Source organism: Carassius auratus, chromosome 13 (genome assembly GCF_003368295.1).
Source record: "Carassius auratus strain Wakin chromosome 13, ASM336829v1, whole genome shotgun sequence".
Taxonomy (NCBI): Eukaryota; Metazoa; Chordata; class Actinopteri; order Cypriniformes; family Cyprinidae; genus Carassius; species Carassius auratus.
The window spans coordinates 14,831,337-14,857,697 of NC_039255.1; the positions used below are offsets into that span (position 1 = coordinate 14,831,337).

The window sequence follows — 26,361 nt, forward strand, 5'->3', positions numbered from 1 at the left end:
AAATGCACTGAGCAGTTATTAAAGTGGGTTGGATTAAAGAGTTTGTGTGTGTGTGTGGGCATGTTTTTGTGACATTTTAGGACACAACTCTGTATAATGACATTGGTATGACACAGGTATTACAAGGAGAGGGTGACTTATGAGGACATAACCCATGTCCCCATTTTTCAAAACTCTTATAAACCATACAAAATTAGTTTTTTTGAGAAAGTAAAAATGCACAAAGTTTCATGTGAGGGTTAGGTTTAGGGGTAGGGTTAGGTGTAGGGCCATACAATATACAGTTTGTACAGTATAAAAACCATTACGCCTATGGGATGCCCCCACTTGGATGTGTGTGTGTGTGGGTGTTTTGTAATTTTACCGCGTTCTCTATGACTGAATTCAGTAATAAACATTAGCCAACGACTGAAATGGCTAAAAAATATTTTATATAAATAATACATAATATTAAATGATAAAATATACTATATTGATATTATGAATATGTATATATATATATATATATATATATATATATATATATATATATATATATATATATATATATATATATATATATATATATATATATATATATATATATATATATATATATATATATATATATATATATATTATTTAAATGTTAAAGTAAGTTTTTGTCTTTACAAAATGATGATATGGAAAGTGAAGTTTGTTGTTTAAAAAAAAAAAGCCCAAACTGTTTTTTTTGTGTAAAGGAGTTTTATTATTTTATTATCATATATCATTATTGTTTATCTTTATTAGAACACACTAATCACATTTACACAATTTACAACACAGAAGTACTAGATGTTTTCCCATACCCATCATAATCTTGTTTATTCTTAGTCATTAAGTGAGCCAAAACTTTCATCAGTGTCCCATCCAACAAACAAAAAATAGTGCAAGATGCCCCTGGTCTTATGGTGTTTAGCAGTATTAACACTTATAACACTAGTGCAGCAGAGCATCTCTCAGTTTTTCTTAAATGATGGCTTAAAAGCCTTACTGATTTACTGGTTACCCACAAACCCACACTGATACATTTTGATTGACACATGCCTCCCTGGTTGTTGGGCCATGTTGCTGATTGAGGCATGGCATGCGATTTCCCACTGAACCCCATCCCTGATTTCACTCATCACGAAGCCCTCTGAAAGTCCTGGTATCTCCCCTCAGAACTGCTTTCTTCAGCTTCTCGGTTTCCACCTCATATGGCTCCTGCAGCCGAGGCCAGTCGCTTGGGCAGACAACAAATGGAATCAATTTATACCCCTGGAGCAAGGTGGTTTTGATGACATCTAAAATGTTCACAACGTAAACTCTGGATATAAACATTTCAGGTCAGGAAGAGTTTAGAAATGTCTTTCATAAACATGCGCAGGAAAGATTTTTGACTTGTTTTTGATAGATGGCCAGTCGTGTTTTCAAAATGTAATTCAATTTGACATGCTATGTCCTGACAGAAAGAGAGAAGAGGGTGAGGGAGGTCTGGAAGACCAGAAATGTGTGTATTTCGAAAATTAAAGGAGGTTGTGATACCTGCCTATAGAGAAACTAATGAAAAAATGCCTAAATAATCATAAATAATTAAATCAATTGACTGATGAAGTAAAAGTTAATATGTATGCATGTAGGTCTAAGAATACAGAACTTATAAATGTTCCATAAACACAGATGAGTGATACAAGCAATATTGGTCTTTTCAGTCAAAACATGAATATTTAGTTATCAATACAATTTATTGATTTTTTTAAAATAAATATTTATTGAATATTTTAATATTGTTTGATTTTTGCCCAATTTTTCTCCGATGTTTAATGATATTTCAGAATAATGAAAACGGAAATGAAATATTTTTTTTGTTATTAAATAGATATAAAAAAAAAGTATTATATAGATAGATAGATAATTATATTATATTGTATGTTTGTATGTAGTATGTAGGTACATACACACATAATTTACATACATTTACATACAAAAATCTAAAACTATTTAAATGTTCAAATCTAAACTAAACCTTACATAATGCAAGCTATGTAAGTAGATATATTATAGTGTGTGTGTGTGTGTGTGTGTGTGTGAGAGTGTGTGTGTGTGTACTAAAGCAGGTAGAAATTCCCCTTCACCACTCACTTTTATATTCTCACACAAGTAAACAAACTAATTTACTGTTAGCCATCAGAATATAATGGTGATGCAGTGGAATTAAAACTAGACAGATTTTTTTTTCCAGCCTTGTGGTTTTAACGTAAGTGTTCAAGGACAAAGTTAGTGTTAAAACCCTACACTGTAAAAGTCTCTTTCTGCAGCTTGACCATCTTAATTGATCCTCCATTAGGGCTTTATAGACACTGTGTCTTCGTCCTGTGCCTCTTTTATAGATACTAATAAAATGTTCAAAGTCCCTGTGCAGCTCCTTATCATGCAAAGTATTTTTATGCCCCGCTTACACCGGGAGTGAGACTCTGTCTCTCTACTGTACAGTCTGATGATGAAGGTACGGTTTCACGGCCCCTGCCTTCGTGTCACAGCCTGGCACCATTTTATGACTGGAAAAAGAAAAAGAGGAAAGAGAGAGGCATTATAAAAGTAATATAAAGATACACGATATGGGGTGTTGGATGCAGGGAAATAAGCATTGTTTATGTTCTAATTTTACAAATTAGTTTATGCTGAATGATTACATTTTTTTCCCATTATATACACACGTCACAAAATAATTTTCCAGTTACCAAAGCTATACAAACAAAGCCTATTTCATCTACATAACCACTGAATCTGGTTCATTGGGCAAACGGTGAAGTAGCAACTATAATGACATGCCTCTGATTACAGTATGTGCATATTGAGTTACTTATTTGTTTCAATCATATATTTCCATTTTTTAGGTGGAAAAAAAAATGGATTTAGGAAAGAGGAATGGGGGAACTCTAGGAGTATATGATGTGAGCCATTCCTGTACATACACTACTGTAACTGGTGAGAGCAGACATTGTCCCATATAAACATATACGTAATGCGATGTAGTTTTTCAATTTGACACAGTACAGCATACTGATTATATAATTTAGCTTGAATGTTTTTGCAGCTGGTGAGTTTTTTTTAAAACCTATTTTAGAATTTTGAAATGTTCACAGTAAGAAATGTGCTAGAGTACCGTGAATTGTGCTTTATTTGTTTTATTTATTTATTGCAAGAATTGACCAGAACTACAAATTACATGGAATCAACAGTCTGTTAACAGTCTGTTAACATTATATTTTAAGTGTGACTAACTGGTGAAGACACCTGTAAAAACATTAAAAACATTGTCATCTTTTTCACAGTTTAATGTGTGTTCGGTGGAACAACTGTGCCGGTGATTTTTGTAGAAAAGTTACAAATTTTTAAAATCTAGAAATAATGTTTATTCAGTGTTTATGCATGGGGCAAAGAAATGGTGAGAAAGGGTGATATGATGTATTGGGTGGAAATATAGTATCAACTCAAACCATTTAGCATTCATGGATTTTTCTTTGTGTTTGGACCACAATCTATCTAGTAGTAGCCCTGTACTGCATATAGTATCAAACTATATTATCTTGAATTAGTCTTGATTTCCATGAAGAGATGCAAGAACAACTAAACCTAAGTGAATAATTTGCTGAAACTCCTTAAGCCCCTTTCAAACTAAATTACTAAATCAAAGTAGCACTTTCAATAATTATGCTATATTGTTTTTGAATCAGGGTACGAAGGAAAACAACAATTAACAGTGAAAGTCCCCTCATTCACTAGCTTTGTCGACTTGCTCTGATAGGAGAGGAAGTATCTATTTACTTTGTGATTACGACAATTTTGCTGTCGCGGGGCAGTAAATTCAAACCAGTCGCGAGGCTAGATTACTCCAGACAAGATGAAGCCCGTACAGCCGCGCACATCCAGTCCTCAGCCGTCAGCATGTCTTTATGGTGGCTTCAAAGTCAAATAAACCTTTATACCTAATTACAGAGAATTCTGTATATTTTTCTGTCCATTTCCCTCTAACAAAAAAGGTGTATTTTAAGGGCCAAGCATGTCACGCTTAACCACCAGCATACAAAGTAGATCACACATCGGAGGACCTGACCCGAGTCGCTTGTTTATTCAGAGAAAATGCTAGAGAGAGGGTGAAAGGAGCCTTATTCATTGCACATTCCAAATCACATGAACTGTCATATTTAGACAGTTCATATATCCCCGCTTCAGAGTTGCCATGTCGTGAAAACATTATCAAAGTAAATATTATGACTGTAGACATGTTCTTTTATGCAAAGAGCGCTAGTGTAAGGTTGGGTCCGATCTTCGGGCCTCGGGCTCGAGCAGGCGGTAAGACGGCTGTGAACATGAAAGCATAACCAGGTTATCAGATGATTCCTGATTATGTTTTTATTCCGTGCTACTGTTTTTCTTATCAGTCAGTCAGCATGTCATGTCAGGAAACAAGCTTGAGATGAGTCTGGCTGCGTGCCATGTAGACCTGAAAGCGTGCACCTCAGAAATCCCACACGTGTGCATACGGTGAGATCTGGACAGTGTCCCCGTGACCAGAGAAGGATGTGAGCAATTACCAATTCTCAAAACGGTACTTCACCATAGTTAAATATATTACACGCCTTACACCCACACCGGCTGCTGCCCTCTCTCGCTGCAGCCTGGGATACATGGACCTTACAGAAATCCAGCCACCTTCAGCAGGCACACTCTACTGCAATTAACCAATCATCATAATCATCATCATCATTACCATCATCATCATAAACTCACCGAACGTGCTTTGTGCAAAGTGCTTCAACCTAATTTACACCAGCCAGTGTTTATTTTTGTTTTATTTTCACTATTCTTATTTAAAGAGAATTTTAAAATATAATTATATAGAGCTTATTCTTAAAATAGTATGAAAATATCCTTACCCTGTTCCATTGTGTACAGTAAAAGATTTAGGGCAGAATGGGTAGTGTTGTAACACAAGGTTAAAAAGTGAAATTTAATGTCTGGCTTACAATATTGATGGGTTTTAATGGGTGATAAATGGAAGAAATGGTACTAGAATTAGTAGATTCTTAATGTGATATATATCATCAAGCTTTAAAATTAATATTTTTATATATGGTCTTTAAACTATATATAGTGTATAATACAGTTAACCGAGCTGTTGGCTAATATATACATAATTTCCATGTTTGCTTACTACTTTATTGGTATTTTGAGATGTTCACACCAGAATTTAAACTGTGTTATTTATTCACCCTCATTTCATCCTGTATGACTTACTTGCTTCTGTGGAACACAAAAGAAGATATTTTAAAGAATGTCATACAAGAAAATCAGGTTCATGAGGGTAAATAAATTGTGACTGTTTTCATTTTAACTATTCCGTTTTACCATTTTAAATTGTGTGGATGGGGAGGACATAAAAAATAAAGTAAATTTGATTAACACTTTATTATTACTATTAAATATATTATTGAATGTTCTGAGGAGTTTTTTATTTTATTTAACTCAATAAAGATATGTTAACCTATTAAATGTTATTAACACAATATAAAGTAGGTAATGCACAAAATTGTAATGTTAATCTTTTCAATTCGTGTTAACAACCAACCTCTAGTTGTGCGTTAAGTTTCAACAACAGCGCCATTAAAAGCTACTTGACGTTTATTTGTAGCATGCAAATATGGGAATATTTCGTAAGAATTTGGCGCCCATATAGCACATAATCAAAAACTGAAACATCACTCTAAACGCTACCCCGGTCCCCAACAGCGCACGGAGATGATAATATGTAGCCTACTGCATGCAGCATTTGACAGTTTCATATGGTTTATTCTTGTTCGAAAAGAAATCCAGGATATTCCGATCTATATATTTTCTTAACTGCATCTCTACTGTGATGCTTTCATAACGGTTTAGAAACACAAGTATCCTACATAAAACCTCCATAAATACCTCAACATTTTGTACTTTTTTTTTTGTACAACAAAGGCACATATAATCCCTCTAGCCATGATGTGGGTGTCTTGCATTCGGTCTGGGGAGTAATTGCCTTCAACACAGGAAAATGCGCAGCGCATTGGTTGCGCAGACTGCAGCGCACAGGCCCCAATGACACTTGGAGCTGCAGCCCATGGAAAAGGAGGAACCGGATCATTTTGATCCTGGATTTAATAGATACCACAATACTGATTGCCACAAATCAAAACCTGGACTATAATCAGTGAACACTGACATGGCTCCATGCATCAGAGAAAATTAAACAAACAATTATATCAGTCCCGGGTAACCGCTTCACGGATGCTCACTTTAAACCTCCCGTATACGCACACGGGAAGTATTTGCGTTACTAAAGACAATTTACTAAAGCTGTCAGACGCAACAAAGAATGCAACACAACGATGTTTATTGCGATTTTTCAGTGGTGATGTCTTTTCCTGAAACGAGTAAACTTTGTAATTACAGGAACACTGGGGAAAAAAATTAAATCCAAAGCATCAACAACGAACACGTGAAATAAACTGTTTATATTGAAAATAAATAGTTTTAATCTTATGCTTTCAAAAAGATAAATAAATAGAGTAAAAGCTAATTATATGTCATTATTATTGGGCATTTAAGCATTGATTATTATTATATATATTATATATATAATATTGTTATCAGATTTAAATTCTAGACCTTTTGTGGACAATCTGAGGTCCTTTCTGATTTATGGACAGGCAGCGGGATTGCGGGCGACCCTTACACAATCATCAATTCAAGCTCCTCCGATATCACGCTGAACCCAGGGCATAATGTGTCCTAAAAGCTGGTGTTAGGTTGCAGTAGCATCTGCCTAATAGATATTGCAGAGTCTGAACACAAATGGGCTTCTCTTAAAGTGTGTGCTGTATCACTTCACACCGCTCACAGGTAAAGTCTGTCGGGATAAATGCTTTATCTTTTAAATGGCCGCATTTAAACGTCCCGATGAAAACAATCACTGAAACTAATGTGTTTAGCTTTAGATTATTTTACAATTTAACACGCCTGCCTCTACCGACAGAGACTAAATAAGCATCCATGTTGTAGTCTATATATTGTGCATATTGTTCACATTTATTGAACGATAAACTAGGCGAAGCAAGTGTAGAAATATTAGAAATTCTCTTTCAGTGTGGATCGGCTTTATTTAATATTTAAACCTGCTAAACTCACTCATTCAGTCAGACGCTTTTCACAGCACCACTTTAATGATTGATGTCAAATCATGTGATTAATGACTCCAACTGCAGCATTAGCAGAAACACTGTTATTTTATGTGTTTGTTGTTTTTGTTGTTGTTTATTTTGTCAGTGCTTCTTACATGTATGTGGCTAATCAGGTGACAAAACTGAAAGGGATAAACAAGGAATCTAATTTCAAAGTCATTTCTGATTTTCATGAATTCTGTCAAATAAAATTAAAACCATCAAAAAAAAAAATATATATATATATATATTACCTTGCAAAGATTGGAATTACAAAATGATTCATTTTGAGGTTTGTGCAATATCCTGATTAAATTAATCTTGCACTAAACCTCTAAATTAGAATAAATTAGGAGATAATTAGTCCTACATTAAGTCCTTTGTGGAGACCAGTATAATCTGGTTTTATTGCTTTACATCTGTGGTACAGCCTTATGTTTTTCAGAGTAATTCTTGTGTGGATATTATGCAAATTCCCGACAGGCGTCACACACATCCTCAGGGTAACTTTGAGAAATAATTAAAATGAATGAATACATATAAACGTGCGTTAGATATAATAAATGTAATCTATAATATTATCAATAACACAATTCATGATAATAATTTGCATTTGCCGTGGGCTGCAATGGTTTATAAATGTATAAATGCGTTTGTCAGTGAGCAAAGAGAAAGAAGAGTGTGTGAGTGTGTGTGTGTGTGTGTGTGTGTGTGTGAGATGCATCACTTGTGGTCTCCATGGTCTTGTACAGCACAGATGAAGGTTACTGACTCTGTGTCAGTGTGCAGGTTACTGTTTCTGTGGTCACATTGGCCTCTGTCTAGGTTTAAGTGTCTCTCTGTCTCTCTCTCTCTCTCTCTCTCTCTGTGTGTGTGTGGCTGAGTGCAGACTTTGGCTCCGTCTTATTCTGATATATTACCATTTGATCCTTCAGTTTCCTGCCATTGATCAAGCCCCACCTATTCAGCTGATGGGCCAGAGGAGTAACCCGATCACCTAACAAGAAAGGAGCAGAGGAGAGAGGAAGGATAAAATGAGAGAAATGGTACAAGCCTTCACCACAGCCTCTTGTTTTTTTTTTCTGTCTTACCTAAAATAAATCCCCCTCTGTGCATCTCAGTTTTTTACATTTTCAAATACTTAATTCATCAGCGACAGCTTGTCTCAGTACAAGCTGCCTGTTCTTTGCATTTGAAATACTATCAGGCAACTGACAATATTAACCCTATTTAGATTATATTTAGCATGTTCCCAAACTTTACAAAGTGTTGTAGTGTTCACACACAGCAATATCGTCTTGTGTATGTGTTGCTTAACCACAGATAGGCATCACAGAATCATTTTTACTCTATGATTATTAGCTGACAGATCTGTCATTAAGGCACATATTAGGAGAGTGGCAATTATAGTCTGTAGACTCTTTTTACACTGACATACATCATCTGCGTCTTCTCTTTTACGCTTTTGAACACACATACACACTGAGATACTGAGTGACAGTAGAGTAGATCAGCTAGCCTGGCCCCGTGGAGGTCATAACCCACACCATCTGGATCTGATTGCGCTATGCACAAAAAGGTGCTGGTTTTGCAAAGTATATCCCCTTTCCCAGTGGGAACCTGCTATGCAGTCGATCTCCAATTCGACTGTTGAAGCTGGGCATCTGAATGGATATTCATACTGTTCGGTGCTGCTGAAAGACAAGTGTAATGTTTGGAACTAGTGTATGGAAAATTCAGATGTTGGCGCCTTTTTTGTGATGATTAAGCTATCCAATGAAAAATGTAAAAAAAAAAAAAAAAAAAACCATTATATTCTCCCATGTGAAGGGGTAAAGAAAACAATGATGGATTCCTGTCAGGAAGCTGTTCAAGTTTATGCTTGGCCTCAAGAGCTCAAGTCATTCACTCCAGCAGTGTATCTGTCAATTACTGTCCTTATTGGCTTACAACTGGAGAAGGTGAGCGAGTGACAAACCTCTCTTTGAGGTTTTAGGTTTCACAATATGGTAACAACAAACTGTCACTGGGCTTAAGAGGCCTCTTGGAGGAACCTGGGGAATTCCCACCCTGGGTCAATGCATAATGTCTCTGATTCCAGAAGGGTTGGACAAGATTATCTTTTTGCAATGAACTTAAACTTCAAGATCTGTATATTCAGTGTTCAACAGGGGCATTCAGTCCTTATAATGCTGAATAATAAGCATACCCAAGTCATTTGGGAGAATGAGTTCGGGGACTGGTTGAGAGTTAACATTAGTATAAATTCCATATTGATTTGAGGTGTCACAGATTGTTGGCTTCCATAATAAAATGTTTGGATTTTTTATGTAACCACCTGTAACTTAATTATTTGCCAAACAATGGTAATTTTCTGCTAAATCGTGTCAGTTAGAGAGGGAATTCAGGTGAGCGGATACACAACAACTGGCTCCTACACTCTATGGCTATGAAACGTCATTATTTTTTGCCATTGTCAGAAAGGTGCTGGGTTTGCAATGTATACTGTAACCCCTTCTGAGTAGGATACGACTGTTGAAGCTGGGCATCTGAGTGTTTCTTAGGATGTCTGCAAATTGCTGGCACAAGCAGAAAAAATGTAAAACTAACCGGACCAAATAAAAAAAAAACAATTGTAACCATTTTTCATTTTTTCTCAAGCAAAATTACAATTGAAAGTCTATTGAAAAAAAATATCTTCTTTTTGAACATATCTTCATAAATTTTTTGGCACAGACAAAATATGTTGAAGGTATACATTAATACATACTAAACAAAGTTAGGGTTTTGTTGTATAATTTGTTTTCCCCATGCTTGACAAATCTTGCATGTGTGTGCATATATATATATATATATATATATATATAGTACAGACCAAAAGTTTGGACACACCTTCTTATTCAAAGAGTTTTCTTTATTTTCATGACTATGAAAATTGTAGATTCACACTGAAGGCATCAAGGGCTGTTTGACCAAGAAGGAGAGTGATGGGGTGCTGCGCCAGATGACCTGGCCTCCACAGTCACCGGACCTGAACCCAATGGAGATGGTTTAGGGGTGAGCTGGACCGCAGACAGAAGGCAAAAGGGCCAACAAGTGCTAAGCATCTCTCGGGGAACTCCTTCAAGACTGTTGGAAGACCATTTCAGGTGACTACCTCTTGAAGCTCATCAAGAGAATGCCAAGAGTGTGCAAAGCAGTAATCAAAGCAAAAGGTGGCTACTTTGAAGAACCTACAATATGACATATTTTCAGTTGTTTCACACTTTTTTGTTATGTACATAATTCCATATATAATTCCACATGGGTTAATTCATAGATTTGATGCCTTCAGTGTGAGTCTACAATTTTCATAATCATGAAAATAAAGAAAACTCTTTACTATATCTATATACATATATATATATATACATATACACACACACAGTGTTGGGGGTAATGCATTACAAGTAACGCAAGTTACATAATCAGATTATTTTTTTCAAGTCACTAGTAAAGTAATGCATTACTTTTTAATTTACAAAATATCTGAGTTACTTTTTCAAAAAGTAACACCAGTTACTTTGTTTTCACATTTATTGACTGACAAGTCTCCTGCCCCCATTATAGGATAAATCGGAAGTACAGAGACATCATGTGAACTTGATGTACTTCTAGACTAAATGTGAACTCGCAAAAAAAAAAAAAAAATGATTTAGTATTCCTCAAAATGAATTAAAACAGTGAAATGCAAACTCAGAATATGACGCAAACTTGCAATAATTAAATATGTTAAATAACACAAATGTATCTAATCCCATTTTATTAACTATGTCTTTGCTCCTGACCTTTGATTATCCAGTTCATCCATACTAATTGGCATAAATGACTTTAGATAAACAAACAATTGTTCTTCGTTGTTTTTGTTTTTTTATTATTTATTATTATTGCTGAAGAGTGAACCTTCTTGTCCATCTACTGTACAGATGTCAATTTACTTTTCCATCAGCCTGAGGTTTATTCATCACACTTTTTGGTATGAAAGGGCTTTTACATTTGCTATAAATAGAACTTTTTATATTAAAAACAATCCAGCCCTGCTTATATTTAAAAAGTAATGTGAAAGTAATGTAACGTAATGCATTATTTCCATAAAAGTATCTAAGTAACACAATTAGTTACTTTTTTAGGGAGTAATGCAACATTGTAATGTATTAATTTTAAAAGTAACTTTACCCATATATATATATATATATATATATATATATATATATATATATATATATATATATATACATATATATATATATATATATATATATATATACATATATATATACATATATGTGTGTGTATATGTATGCATGTGTATAAGCATGTGGTAAGGCATTTGTTGTCTCTGATAAATTAGATGGCATACCCAGTTAAAGAATTCATCACTTGCCACATCGCTCAGAGTTTTGAGACTAGTGGCATTGAAGTGAGGATTGAGCTAAAGGTTATGTAAGTGTGGATCTGGATCTGACTATTATTAAGTACCACTGCAGTGAATCGATGGCACTTTAAAAGCCAATGGCTCTGTCTCGCACCCGGTTAAAAATGAATTTGGTTCTCAGCAGCCCATGTCCTTCTTAGGAGTCTTGTGGTGCCCTTGTCACAACCGCTCTGACAAATGATCAGGTTCAAATAACAGCACACTGCTGCTGTCAGTTCCACAGAGACATGTAAACAAGATTTTGATGAAACTAAATCAAGCATAATGTTTCTCTTCAGAAACACAGCACTCCAGCTCGTTATTCTGCCTTTCACTGCTGTTGCCTAAATTTCTTTTGTTTTGTTTTGAATCAGAAGCTCACAGCACATAATGTATGTAGATGGGAAAATTGTGCCAATTAGAATCTTAAAAAAGTAACTAAATTCATAGTGTTTGTGAACATAAAATAGGATAGATTTTAATAGATTTATTAGATTATATAGATTACATTTTAATTTTAGATTTTAGATACATTTTATTTATTGTAACATGCTGATGTTCATTATTTTTTAAGCATAGCAAACCACAGTATTAAAGCAAAATATCTTTTGTATAATTGCGTCCTATTCAAATATTAAAGACTTGAAATGCCCACCCAAAAATGTGATGAATTTATTTATTCTGTGGAACACAAAATGTCAAAACAGAAAGGAAGTCTTATAGTTTTGGAATGACATGAGGGTGAGAAAATGCAATGAGTCAAGTGGATAAGGTAAAGATTTGGACAGCTTAACTAACACAATGAGCACAAGAAGATATTGAATCACATTTAAACTTCAAGATAAAGTCAGAAACAAACAAAATACCCTCTTTATTGTGTAGCTGCAATTATAGTTGATATTGCTATCATATAAAATTTTCCCATTATTTCAAGAGGTAAAATATAATTTTGTAATATATTTTTGGTATTGTAAGGTCAGAATATGAATTACTCTAGCATGAAACGGACAAATTAAGACCTGAAACAGAAAAAAAAGACATCTTATCAGAATACATCCGTCTGCCATCATAACGGTAAGTGATGGTTATTACGCCAAGGGTCATTTCACTGTTTATGCTATTTCAAAATATTGTTGAGCGGTTTGTATTTTACATGTGACAAAACATCAGTCTGTATCTTTTCAGCAGAATCTTAAAATAAATAAACGGGGCCCTACCATAGCACTCCCCTACTGATCGTGGCTAAGATCGACCCATCACTATCATTTCTTTACTTCACTCCTTGCTTTTATTCACTTTATTAATAGCTGTAAATTTAAGCATCTTTTAGATCAAATTTATACAAACTTCATTTTATTAGACCACAAACCATAGTTTTACTGCTTGACAAGAAAATATGTTGAAGTGGAAAAAGTCTCATTGCTCCGCTCAATGAAGAAGGCATTTGAAATGTAACTGTATCTGACCAAATATATCCTTAAAGGGGTAGTTCACCCTCGAAGCATCCTAGGTGTATGTGACTTTCTTCTTTCAGAATAATCCAAACTAAGTTATATAAAAAATTGTCCTTGCTCTTCCGAGCCTTTCAATGGGGTAAATAAAGTCCCCCTGTAGTGAATCCATGCGGTTTTGTAAGATAAATATCCAGATTTCAAACATAATAAACACTTTTTTCTCACTTCTGCTGACTGTTGGGAACCGGAAAGATGTCGTAGTATGTCACCGCTGCGTGGTTTGTGAAAAGCACGGAGAGAGAACAAAACAAAACGCTGGTCATGAATTAGAAACACAAAATGAGAATTTCTAAAGAAAAATGTTGGAGGATTTCAAAATAAGCCAAGAGGAGACTGGTTTTCCTTTGCTCCTACATTTCCCAGAGGTGCGCGACACACATACTTCTTCCATCTTCTGCTTGCACATCTTCCGGTTCCCAACAGCCAGCAGTAGTGAGAAAAAAAAGCATTTATTATGTTTGAAATCTGGATATTTATCTTACAAAATCACATGGATTGGCTACAGGGGGTGTTTATTAAGCCCAGGGAGCCGTTTGAGGGACATTATATTACAGATGCGTGCACTTTGTTTCACGTCTTCTGAGCAATTGACAACAAACACCCGCTTACCCCCATTGAAAGGCTTGGAAGAGCAAGGACAATTTTTAATATAACTTCGATTGGATTATTCTGAAAGAAGGAAGTCACATACACCTAGGATACTTCAAGGGTGAGTAGAAGGATGATTTTTTTGTTCTTGGGTGAACTAACTCTTTAAATGCATTAATGCAACACAGAGTCCGGATAGTGGGCTAATGAAGATCTAATGCAGAAAGCGGTAGCTTGTTTTTATTATTGTACAGCTCAGTGTTTGTGCAATTTCTCGGTTTTCTAAAGCCCATGTTGACAGGCCCACTCTTTGAGCCAGCAGATGTCCAAACATCAGTTAATGTAACCAGCAGGACCCATACACCACATACAATCACAAAACAAGGTGGCCAAAATAAAAATGGAAAAGCCAATGATTTCACACATCTGTGATCTAGGAAACAGAGAGATGATGTGGTATAACAGTTATAAACAAAGCACACCATCTTCGGCTCTTTATGTGACTTTCTATTCAGGAAACTTTGATGAATTACTTGACCTCTGACCCATAGGCAGAGAAGGAAGTGTGTGTGTAGTGTGGTGTGTAAATAATTACATTATTTACATTAAATGATGTAACTTATCCCTGTGATAGCAAAGCTGAATTTTCAGCAGTTATTACTGCAGTCTTCAATTTCACATAATCCTTGAGAAATAATTATAATGTTGATTTATACGTATATATATATATATATATATATATATATATATATATATATATATATATATATATATATATATATATATATATATATATATATGTATATGTGTATGTGTATATGTGTGTGTATATATATATATATATATATATATATATATATATATATATTCTGAATATTTATTGTTTGTGTTATACAGCACAGAGAACTTAAAAAATGGCAACAAACTAGTTTCAATTGAGATAACTGATCTTTTTGTGTAATCTGATTGCTAAAAAGTGCTTTGCTTCTCTTTTATGTTCCCAACATAACAGAAATCATTAGAGTGACCTTTCTTGGTGTTTGCTTTTGATCCTGTCTGCCTCCTAATGTATAGTTTGAGGAAATGATCCAATAAAACAGGATCATCTATCTAAGAGCAAGACAACTATGAGCAAATCAATATGATACTGTATACTCACATCAGAGCATGTTCAGCCCATGCTGGTCCAATTCTGAAACTATATCCAGCAAAATAAATATAGTTAATTCTGATTTACTTATATTATAATGTTGCCATAATCTGGTTATTCAATGGTTTTAAATGATGTTCCCTTCCTTCCAAAAAAATAAAAATAAATCTCTGTTTAAATCAATTAAAAATTCTTAGTTATTTTTTTTTTTTTAACTATGAAAAATAATAGCAGTGTGATTTTAAAATGGTACGTATTTTAGTCCAGTAGGTCTTGTCATTCTATGGTCAACAGTTTTTAACATTTTGTTTATGAGAAACAGGAAATAATGATAGTAGGGTGGAAGGCAAAAGTTAAGATAATCTATTTTTCAAACTCCCTCTGCAAGTTCATCTTCTTCTCTGATGAAGGCCTAGTCAAACTTAATTATGGCATTAATGTACTGATTGTTCCTTACAGCAGAAGTTTCCGATGAGGAGGAAAACCATATATCAAAGCCAGAAATGTTCACTCTTCATAACCAATTTATGGTAATTGTCATATTGATGAAAAGACCGTTATGAATTCTGTTTTTGTAAAGTCAGGTTTTCATTTCAGGTCATCCCAATGCACAGGCTTTCATGTCATGGTACTCTATTTTTTGTTTTTCCACTCCCTGTTTTGTATCTCGGCACAGTACGATAATGCTTTCATTCGTTTGTGCCTCCGCTGAGGATGAGAAGCTCGTCTGAATCAGTCGTTGTTTGTTTAGTCGCTATCTACACTCCATATTTGTTTTACGACTAAACTTTGCAAAGTGAACTCTATGCATCCAAATGATGGTTCACTTGAGCAAACCAAAAACAGATCTGAAACAGATTTATGTGACTTTAGTTTTTAACCTTGCTCTTCCAAAAAGCACAAAACTTGTAAAAGCTCCAGGTTATGAGAGAAAAATAAATAAATAAAACACTGAGAAACTAGCTTGTACCTCAAATATCTACAAATATTATTGCTACTAGCATCAGAGAATGAAGTAAATGCAGAGAGAAGTGTAAGTGTAATCATGGCTGTTGGCACCCGAGGCCATGCCGTTGTATCCCTAACAAGTCATCAGGATCAAATTGCTATCCACAGAGGGGTTTGAGAGCAGACTGAGTGTTAACCATCATGGCTTCCGTTTAAACATGCAATCACACTGACACTGAGCCTATTGTGTTATTGAGTAGAGAAAGAATGGACAATAGGGAAATGTTGGATGGAGAAAGGGATTGCAAGAAAAAGGGAGTGGAAAAGAGCTAAAAAAAAGAGGATATAATCGAAATAAAGTGAGTGACTGTGACAGAAAGGTATAGGGAGCTCTGTGTGGATGGATGGGCCTGCAGGCCATGGGGACCAGTGTAACAGCCTCTCGCTCTCAGGTGTCCAGTCGATAACTGATGCATTAGTCTAGAGCTCTGTGCCGGTTTTGGGTTTAAACACACATTTTCTTAATACAACATGACCCCATTTCCTTCTTTCATTAATCATGAAATGCAATTAGACTGGTCCCCTTGGTCTCTGACAAAGGGGGCAAACCTACTGTTGAACCCTTCTCACACTGCTCACATTGACTCTTATATGCCTGTTGACTGATTATAACGGCTGGTTTTTCACAGTGTAACTACAAGTCAAAGGGATACTTCCCCTGAAAATGAAAATCCTCTCATCATTTACTCACCCTTATGCTGTCCCAGAGGTATCTAACTTTTCTTCTGTGGAACACAAACTGAGATTTTTAGAAAAATAATCCATCTCTGTGAAACACACGGTAATCCATGCACTGATTGACTTTTATTTTACTTTTATTTATTTTTTTACTTTGAAGTTATCACTCATAAATTGTTAGTAAATGTCAAAGAAATAACAATAAAGTCAAGGAAATAACAATAAACTCAAGGAAATGACATTTTGAAATAAGATAGATAGATAGATAGATAGATAGATAGATAGATAGATAGATAGATAAGATAGATAGATAGATAGATAGATAGATAGATAGATAGATAGATAGATAGATAGATAGAACAATTGCGATTCCGGAACAATTGGGTTCAGTATCTCTGAAAGGAACAAAGTCTTAAAAGACATCTGCTTACACAAATTCCTGTGGTTTGTAATGTTTCATGAAGTTTTGTCTACGGACATCAGTGACACATGCACATAGCTATAAGACACACGTGAGGGAGCATTTTCTCATTCTATTTCAGGTCAGACTTGATCAGCTCATGGATTCTAGTTGTTTGCTGTTTGCCGTTGGTGTATTTCCAGCCTCCCACACAAGCTTGTCCGTTCTCTTACCCAGCAGCCCTCAGTCCTTCGGTAGTCACATGTGTCAGATATTCCGCTGTGACTAAACATTTCTGCTCCCCTTGGTATACACAGTTTGAATTCCTCAATTTATCTTATAAACTTGTTTGTGAAAGTAAACACTGTGCCTTATGGATACAGGTCACGATCATTATCCATAATTTCAACAAAATGGTTCCGGCCAGGTCTTCAGAACAGCAAGTATTCCACTCATCTGTATAGAAAAATACACCTGTTTTCCAAAAAGTGTAGTGGTATTTAATCCTTATGTTGCCACTGACAAAAGTCTGAGTTTTGTTCATTTGTAAATATTTTACCAATAGAAAACAATTTCAAAGCCATTAAAAGAAAATTAATGTACGATATCAGTCAAAAGTTTGGACTAAATGAATGTTTCTTATGATTTGAAAGACCTTTTGATCTAAAGATTTATGCTTAAGTTTTGTAGACACTTATAAATTGTGACTTTGTACAGATTTCTTTATTAATAACATATACATACAAATAACAAATTGTTAATAAGAAATTAATAATTGAATAATAATAATAACTAATATTATTATATAGTTAAAGGGGTCATATGATGCATTTTAAATTTTTTTCTTTCTCTTTGGAGTGTTACAAGCTGTTCGTGAATAGATAAGATCCCTAAAAGTCGTAAAGACTAAAGCCTCAAACCCAAAAAGATATTCTTTATAAAAGTAAAGAAATCAATGTTTAAGTTGTATTTACAACACTGTTCCAGAAAAGTTCAAACCAAATATTCGTGTGTGTGTGCAACTTATTTTTTACAGAGGACTGTTTCCGGAACCTGTGAGAGTAGCCTACAATGCCATCTGTTCTGACTCACAGCCTGTAAATATGTTTTCATATATAAAGAATTTGCTATTGACTTTTCAAACGCGAGTTTTAAGCAGTGTAGAGTCGTGCGTGTTGTTTCTCTAATCGTAAATGCAGACATTTGTTTTTAAGTTTACGCAGTGCGATACGCAACGCGCCAAAACACAGTATAAGTCTTTATAATCAGTTAATTATGTCCCCACTGGATACAACAAATGCCTAGTTTATAATGGGTTTTATTGTTTTTGTCTCATCGCACTATAAACACAGCATCATAGTGTTAAGGGGCGTAACATTTCCGTCACACACTTGAGGAATTCAGCTGTTCACAATGTACACAATGACCAATCAGAGCACACCTCACTTTTTTTATTATTATTATTTTATATATACCTTAAACCGCATAAACACATTGCATTATACTAATAACACAAAATAACATGAACTCAGTGTAAAGTTGAGAGTGTCAACAGTTTTGATTTTTACTTTTTTGGTCTTTGCATAATTCCATTTAGTATAGTTTCATACTTTGACTATTATTTATATATTCCACAGTTATAATAATTGTGAACAATGAAATAAGTGAGTCTTTTTGTGTATGTTTATTATGTATGGCACTTACATTTGAAACATACTTCAATTTAGTTTTAGAATTTTGTTTTATTCATTTATCAGTAGCTAAAATACAATATTATTTGTTGCGTGCTGTTGAAATAGTCAGGTAAACACATCAGTTTAATGGGCTGTCATTATTATTCCCACAGTATGGACTGATGAGAGACTGGAACCTGGGTGAGGTCAATCCTGCCGTACTCTCTGTGGGTTAAAGCTGCATGTTTGAGTGACTAGCGGCAGCTCTATAAAGGCTTGTGAGATTTGCAGGAAATAGAGGAAACTGGAGTCTGAGGGAGACTGGGAGACGGAGGCCACAGAAGAGCAAGGAGGAACAGGTCAGATTGGGTTTACTGGTCTGTCAGTATGTCAGTGATACCCCCTCTGCATCAGTCCGTCAGCACTGCATATAGCACTTACGGGACACACACAGGACACACATGCACAACTTTAAAAATACCCTTTCATGACAAATTTGCAGATTGCAGTAAAATGACATTTTCCAGCTAGCCTACGCATTTAGAAACCGGAGCTGCTTAACACCCATTACGTGTAAATACAAATAATGTGAATTTCAAACATGTTTCGGAAAGATGTGTCATCATCGGAGACAAAAACTTTGGAGAAATCTAATCCAAAAATGTGGCCGCATCGATGAGTGACAGGATGTTGCAACACCATGTACACAGATACCTTCGGTGATGCTGTGAATGTCTTCCAATATACACACACACAAACACACCCACACGCACGCACAGCACACTCTTAGGGATGGTATTTCAATACACAGACTGGGCATTATGGAGCATTTTCTGTCTGTGTGGTTTCCTGTGAAAACCTAGCAGCTGATTTTACCTTCAACCACAACAATATGCCTGACACAAAATACTCCCAAACATACACACACTTACAGAGAAGATGAGACCAAGACCAGTGAATGTGTGTTGTGTTACAAGTCCAATAAATCAGAATGTTTGTCTAGATGTGTAACCGACCCTTCTTTCTGACTTTAAATTACATATTACACATTAAGATATTGGGTTAAATGGTTCATAATTATCTGCTAACCTGCCCTCTGCTAATTTTAATATCACGACTGGTGAAGTTCCATCATTGCTGTCTTCTGTCGACTCAGGAACACTGTATGGCTGTGAACCTCATGGGCAGATCAATTTAGGCTTTGAGTTTCTATCAATATCAATCCCCATGTAGCCTCTTACCCTATAAAGGCCACTTAAGCACTAGAGGTCCCATCAAGTTAACATGGATTCCTTCATCAGTCACCCTCTGGGTGGATGGACATGGGCTTGGGAGCTATTTTCAAAGTTGCAAAGCCCATGTGTTATGTCTGATGGCCAGTCAAAGGGGTAGCAGTGGTAGTATTTTAAGCACAGTGCTGTATCAGTGGTTTAAAGTTAGCCATGAAAAAAAAAGGATTTTAATTGAACTAAAGCCATTAAAAAATGTAAAATGTCACGTAAACACTTTAGTCTGGCTGATTAAGAGTACCAAAATATTAAACCTATATATATATATATATATATATATATATATATATATATATATATATATATATATATATATAATATTATTATTTTTATTATTATTTTTTTTTGCAAATAAACTGTGTGTGCATGTACAGTTATATATTTGCAAATAAAAAATATATGTATACATATATGTATGTGTATACTGTATATATGAAATCAAACCAATTTTGTATTTTCTTGGATAAACTGCCTGAAAGAACACTATTTAACAATATAAACAATATTTGTTTATATATTGTGTTTTGTACTTGGACAGACAGTAGCTTGGGAAATCAAAAATCTGCTGTAGCTTGAATATAACTGTGCATATAAATGTACTTATATTAAGTGTGGACGATAGATATCGATGCCTCTTTGATTGGTGATCTTTTAATCTGTTGCCTTATTATTAGAATAGTAAACAGTTAGCGTTACATCCTAATTCATCATTCTCACAAAGCTGCGAAAGCTTTCACATATTCAAGGAAGTCTCTGTTTTCCTTCTCTCATGGAACTGGGACTATCCCCCTCGACCCCGTCCCTCTCCCATATGGAGTCAGTACCACTGCTTCATTTCTCTTTTTTTTCTCTTGCACTCTTTCTCTCTCTCTCTCTCTCTTCCTCTCTGCCTCCTCCCTTGGCGCACACTTGGGCGGGCAGCCGAATTCCTGTGGGCTATCCGGTTACCAGTTGCCGTGGAAACCAGTGGGAAGGCAGCTCCATTAATCATTTAGAGCGCGCCCGAAGTGGAGGTCAGCCTGATTGCAGCGGATAGGGTATCATCCCTGAGTCCCACCAGGGACCTCCTTGATTTGAATTAAAAAAGATTAAGATGCCCCTCACCCATGCACCCCTACCACCATGGTGCACCATCATCATGTGACCGTGCTCCACGGAGCCACGCGGATTAAGAGATCGGAGCTTTGCGTTTGTTTTTTAGAGACTCGCTGAAACATTAGATGTGCACAGGTGTCTACAACAAAGAGCCCAGGAGCTTGTATAAGAAACGTGCACACCCCTCCTGGGCCTTCTAGTCTTATGCTCCTATATTTTCTTTCTTTTTCCTTTTCTTAAATTCTATCAGTTCTTGTTGCATGCTTTTTTTCAAACTGAAAGCAATAACTCAGTTTTACTCTCCCACTGACATTTCCCTTTCTTTCAAGCCTATGAAATGGTGCATTTGTTGCAAAACCTTTTTATAGCTTAATAGCAATATGATTTTTACGAGCGTGTAGGACAGCTGCTGTTGGCCAGGGAGAACCAAGGCCAGACATGTGCGTGGGTGAAGTTGATGTGACAGCTCTAGGGTCGCAGTCCACCAAAGCCTGAAGCCTGTCTGGCTGGGAAGGGATCACTAGATGAAATGTGAAGAGCAGTGAAATGACCGAAAGCGTTAGTCCATGTGAAGTGGCCCTTGGGCCTCTGCTCGACAGCCCACCGTTCCCTAATGACGGCAGCATGAGTTTAGATTTACAATGCCTCTGTGGGAATGACATGGAGAGCCATGAATCACCCATGCTATGAAATAGTGGCACAGCAAGCTCCGCTGCAGCAGCTCCCAAAGGTGCCGCCAAATTTACGGGCGCCTGTAGCACTTCAAAAACTTGCCATAACTTAAATCCAGATGATTTTATCGTTCCATAGAAACAGAGATGTTAGTCAATTAAAATTCCAATGACAGCCACTTTCAGGAGTTTGGGAATCTGCATTCTGCATACTGTAATAGATCTTTAACTAATACCGATATGTAATGAGTCCAAGCTGTGTTGCTTTGATAAGTTGGGCGTTTTATCCTTGTGTCCAAGTCATATGGACTAACCCAGGAGAGCAGTGTCAGTAAAATAAGAGCTCCAATGAGATTATTATCGGCTCTCCTTGTTAAAATTAATGATCTCGTCACCTTGCTCGTCCAAGTTACAAGGCATTTGGCTGGTACTGCTCCTTGTTAATGTCCACTTTAATAAGTATTTCAGTAGCACTAGCCTCACAGGACCTGAACAGATGCTGGCCAGCAGGTCAAGCTGCTATGAAGAGACCGAGTTCAGACCGGCGCTGTGAACAATGTCTGTGACTTAGGATCTCTGTGTGAAAAGATTTCACTTTTCAGATTTATGTGGACTTAGGGTACGTTAGCAAGCATTAGTAAGATTACAGTCGTGATGTAACGGAAAAAGTGACAGATAATTTCTTCTGTACTGTGATGTACATCGTAGTGTAAAGGATTATCAGATAAGAACATATCTAATGCAAGGATTTGGTTCTGCTGATTGTTGACTGAATGGAGGAAGATCCAAATACTAGCTTGTAGTTAACTGTAAGAAAGGGGCAGGTGTTTAAGTGGACTAAATGATTGGAGGAGTCCGAAATATGTCACCACAAAGTACAGGTAGAGTAGAAATACAGTAAAGCAGGAAGAAAAGGCCAGTGTAAAAGGTTGTCTCTGCTAAGATCTGTGTTACTATAGTTGACCATGTTCTTTTGTCGTATGACAGAAATCCATATGAGTACAAAAATCTTCTCCAGCCAGTGGAGGACGGCTGCTGAGAACATTAGCATGGCGTCTTTCCTAAAAAAGGCTACTTTTGCTGTCTTGCCAGATCAAGTAACATTATCTGTGATGTAAATTTGATTCAAAATTGGTTTGAAATTTTTTGTCACCAATTTTCACCTATTTGGCAAAATATTTTTACAGAATTGTTTATCTTTAACAGTTTTCATTCAACATGATTTACAGTATAGCACATTCAGATTTTTTTGCATATATATGCATATATATATTTAATACTGTGCTCATTCACATCCATAGTTTTTACCAGCAGTAAAAATACTAGTCCTCAATTGATTCTTTATGCTCGGAGAACAATATTATAAGCACAACTAAGAGTCATTGTTTACAATTGATGCATTTGTTAACTGTATCCTAGCACTGTAATTGATTTAGATTCATTGTAGTAAAAAGTTTGGGCCAGCCAGACTTCTTTACACTGTTGAACTTCCATCAAACCTGACACAGATTCAAACAATGCCAATAGTTCGCTGCAGTATTTTGTTTCTTCACAAAAGCCTATTGTAATAGATTCTGTTGTTAAATAGGTTTGCAATTTTGGTTTTGTGGTCATATTTTTGAGAAATGTGTTATTGTTTTAGGAAATGTGCCTTAGCAACTGAGAAAAACAAACTTAATATTTACAAATGCATGCTACACGTGAAGGCTTCACACCTGTCTGGGCCAGGCATGCTTGATACCTTGTTAAACTGTTCTTTGTTGTGGAAGAGGCTGGTGCCAAAGCATTAGCTGACTCATGAGGCACATTGGATGAGCAGCAGATGGCTTGTTATCTCTGTGAACTAGAACTCTGCTGCTATGATCACTTTACAAATACCTCAGTCCACCCACTGAGTTGGTCACTCAAACTGAACATGATCTGATAAGATAACCTTTACCACCAGACAAGCTGTAGGTTGACCCTGGTGTTGAATGAACTAGAGCAACAATGTTGAAAAAAGAAAAGAGAGAGAGAGAGATTGAGGGAAACCAATCTCTGCCTTTAAAAAATGTAAAAGATCTGTATATTAAAAAATAAAGATTAGATGAATACTGTGAGCCATAATTCGTACTGAACTGGCTTTTGTCACTTCCCATAAGTCCCATTTCCAAAAGTCGTGAAGTCATCAGGAAATACAGTATGAAACATGAAATAAAGCTGACATGAATATGTGCTGGTCTTCATCTGCAATTTATTTGTTGCATGCTATTGAAGACTAAGTACCGAGGGAGAGGCTTGATTTTTTATTTTTTTTTTACAGGTTGATAAAAGACAGAGACTGGCTGAAGAGAGTTTTTTCCTCAGCGTTGTGAGGACGTTCCCGTAGTTCAGCTTTAATTAAGCACACTGAGCAAGCAACTGAGGAACAATGAGACATCTGTGTAGATGCGAGCATGTGTGCGGTTCTGTGGTTGAAGACTGCAGCCAGGAGCAGGTCTTCTTCAGTGATGGCATGCTGCTGTTGTACAGATTCTGAAGACATGTAGGTGTTGTCGCACTTGTTTAACCGAGGAGTCAAGATCACAATTCATAGTTTGAGATGGTCTGAGAAAGAATGTGGAAGATGTTAATGGCTAGAAGTTCCTGTGCAAGTGAAGTCTGTATGGCATAATTGATGGATGGATAGATAGGTAAAATCCAACTTGTTTTATGTCTTTGGATTGGTCAAAACTGTTTTTGAACTCCTAGAGACCAGTCTGAATGCTGATGACAGGTTCTAAAGCTACAACCACTATTTCTTACTGCTATAGTATTTCAGCACTCCGGTGAAGTGCTTGTGAGCAGGTAGAGTGCAAAAATGTATCATCCTTTCACTGATAAAACAACAGAGAGCAGAAACAGGGCGGCTATAAAATCACAGATTGATTCCAGACCTGGATTTTATAGTCCGAGAGTTATAGAATATCTGGTCAGCATGATTCTGCAGTGCCCCGTCTATTATCCAGATGACCAACTCGCATAAACCAACTATTCACATAATACTTCATTCTTTCATGACGGATTCTTTGTTTTTTTTTCTCTCCAGGGTTTATCCTCTTTTCCCTTTGCTGTCCCTCTACTGGGATCGATGTTCTGTATTGACTTAGGATTTTAAAATCCTGCCTTTTATTGCATGGACTTTGCTTTTATTACAGGATGGATCTCCTTTTACCTATCAATCACCAAGATGTCACAACAGCTCTGAGCTCTGAGGAGGAACTCCTTTAGGCCAGGATCAAGACCAGACACAGAACATCTCTTTTGCTCTCTCTTACTTTTCCCTGCTCTTAATTCAAATGTGCAATGCAATGGCCTTTCTGAATACTCTTTACTTCTCTTCTGTTCCCATATACTTAGATATATATACTAAGTATTGTGTTGTTTTAAAATTTGCATCATTCACTTTTATGTGTGAAATTTGTAGGTGCAAAAGTAAGATACAGTTTCAAGTGTTATAAAGGGTATTACTTCATCCCAGTGCATGTTTTTGAATGAAATCCTATGAATTAAGGAGAACAGGTTTTATTAATTGAACTTGATTAGCCAATAAAACCCCCCTGTTCTGCGGGCAGGTCGAATGCAGGACAAGCCCTTCTTACCAATCAAGAGGGACTGATCTGACTTAGTGTTTTGTAAAAAAAGGCAAATGCTGAAATTCATACTTCAACAATGTCAGATTTGCTCCGTTTGCCTGTCATTCATCGGAAAGGCGGCAAAGCTTCAGTTGCAGCCATTAAAAATAATAATAATAATAATACACATTCTCGAAAAGAAGATCCTGTGTCATTTCCTTTTCCTTCATTCTCTCCCTGACCTTTCCTGTGATCGGTTCTGTGTTATTCGCCTTCCCAGCCTCCACCATCTGGTACTTCCTGTGCCTGGTGCCCACTTTTTTTGGCATGGTGGTCACCGCTGATAACCTGACGAAGCGAGTCGCTTGAGCTTCGGCGGGGCAAGTTGCCAGCCTACTCTTGGCTTAACTTATGTTTGACCAAACGCATGAGGAGTGGGTGTTTTTTATTTCTCTTGGAGGGCTCACTCAAAGGCCGGTTCTCACTCTGTCTAACCTGCTCCGAGGCCTTTCGCAGCTCACAGAACAAGCCCTGACAGAACAAGCCCTTCTGTGTGAAGAGAGTCCTGCAAAATGTTGTCTTTTTAAAACGTGAAAATCAAGGAAACAAAATATATCCTGTCTTTAATAAATGCAGCATTGAAAGCTGCGGCGAATTTAAAAGGTGAAAAACAGGTGAAGGCCTGTCTTCATTTAATTAGTATTGATTTACATAATCTTCCATTTATGCTTTTCTTAACTAAGTCAATGTCTGCCTTCCTGTTCCAAGCAGGCCTAAATAATTGAATTAGTGACCAGATTAGGCCGCACAACAATTACAAATCTGCTGATCCCAAAAAAAAATAGGTTTCAAGTGCTTATTTCCAGAAAGGACACTGTTTACAGCCAAACTACTTATTTAAAAAAGAAAAAAAAACAAAGATCTTGGTGTTAATAATAGTAATAATAATTATATAACATTTAATAATATATTTAATTATTTGTATATTATTTA

General features: G+C 36.0%; 2 long non-coding RNA genes across 2 annotated transcripts in view; one reads left to right on the plus strand and one right to left on the minus strand.

Moving 5' to 3' along the window:
* Positions 1 to 725: 725 nt before the first annotated feature.
* Positions 726 to 26,361, minus strand: part of LOC113112791 (uncharacterized) — a 32,446-nt gene continuing 6,810 nt past the window's right edge. Inside the window, exons 2-4 of the long non-coding RNA XR_003293490.1 lie at positions 8,177 to 8,253; positions 2,463 to 2,561; positions 726 to 1,246 (exon numbers count right to left, since the gene is read on the minus strand). This is a non-coding gene — a long non-coding RNA (uncharacterized LOC113112791). The remainder of the gene's footprint in view (positions 1,247 to 2,462; positions 2,562 to 8,176; positions 8,254 to 26,361) is intronic.
* Positions 6,740 to 19,470, plus strand: LOC113112792 (uncharacterized). The gene is made up of 3 exons (XR_003293491.1): positions 6,740 to 6,939; positions 8,192 to 8,302; positions 18,894 to 19,470. It is a non-coding gene; the product is annotated as an uncharacterized LOC113112792 (long non-coding RNA).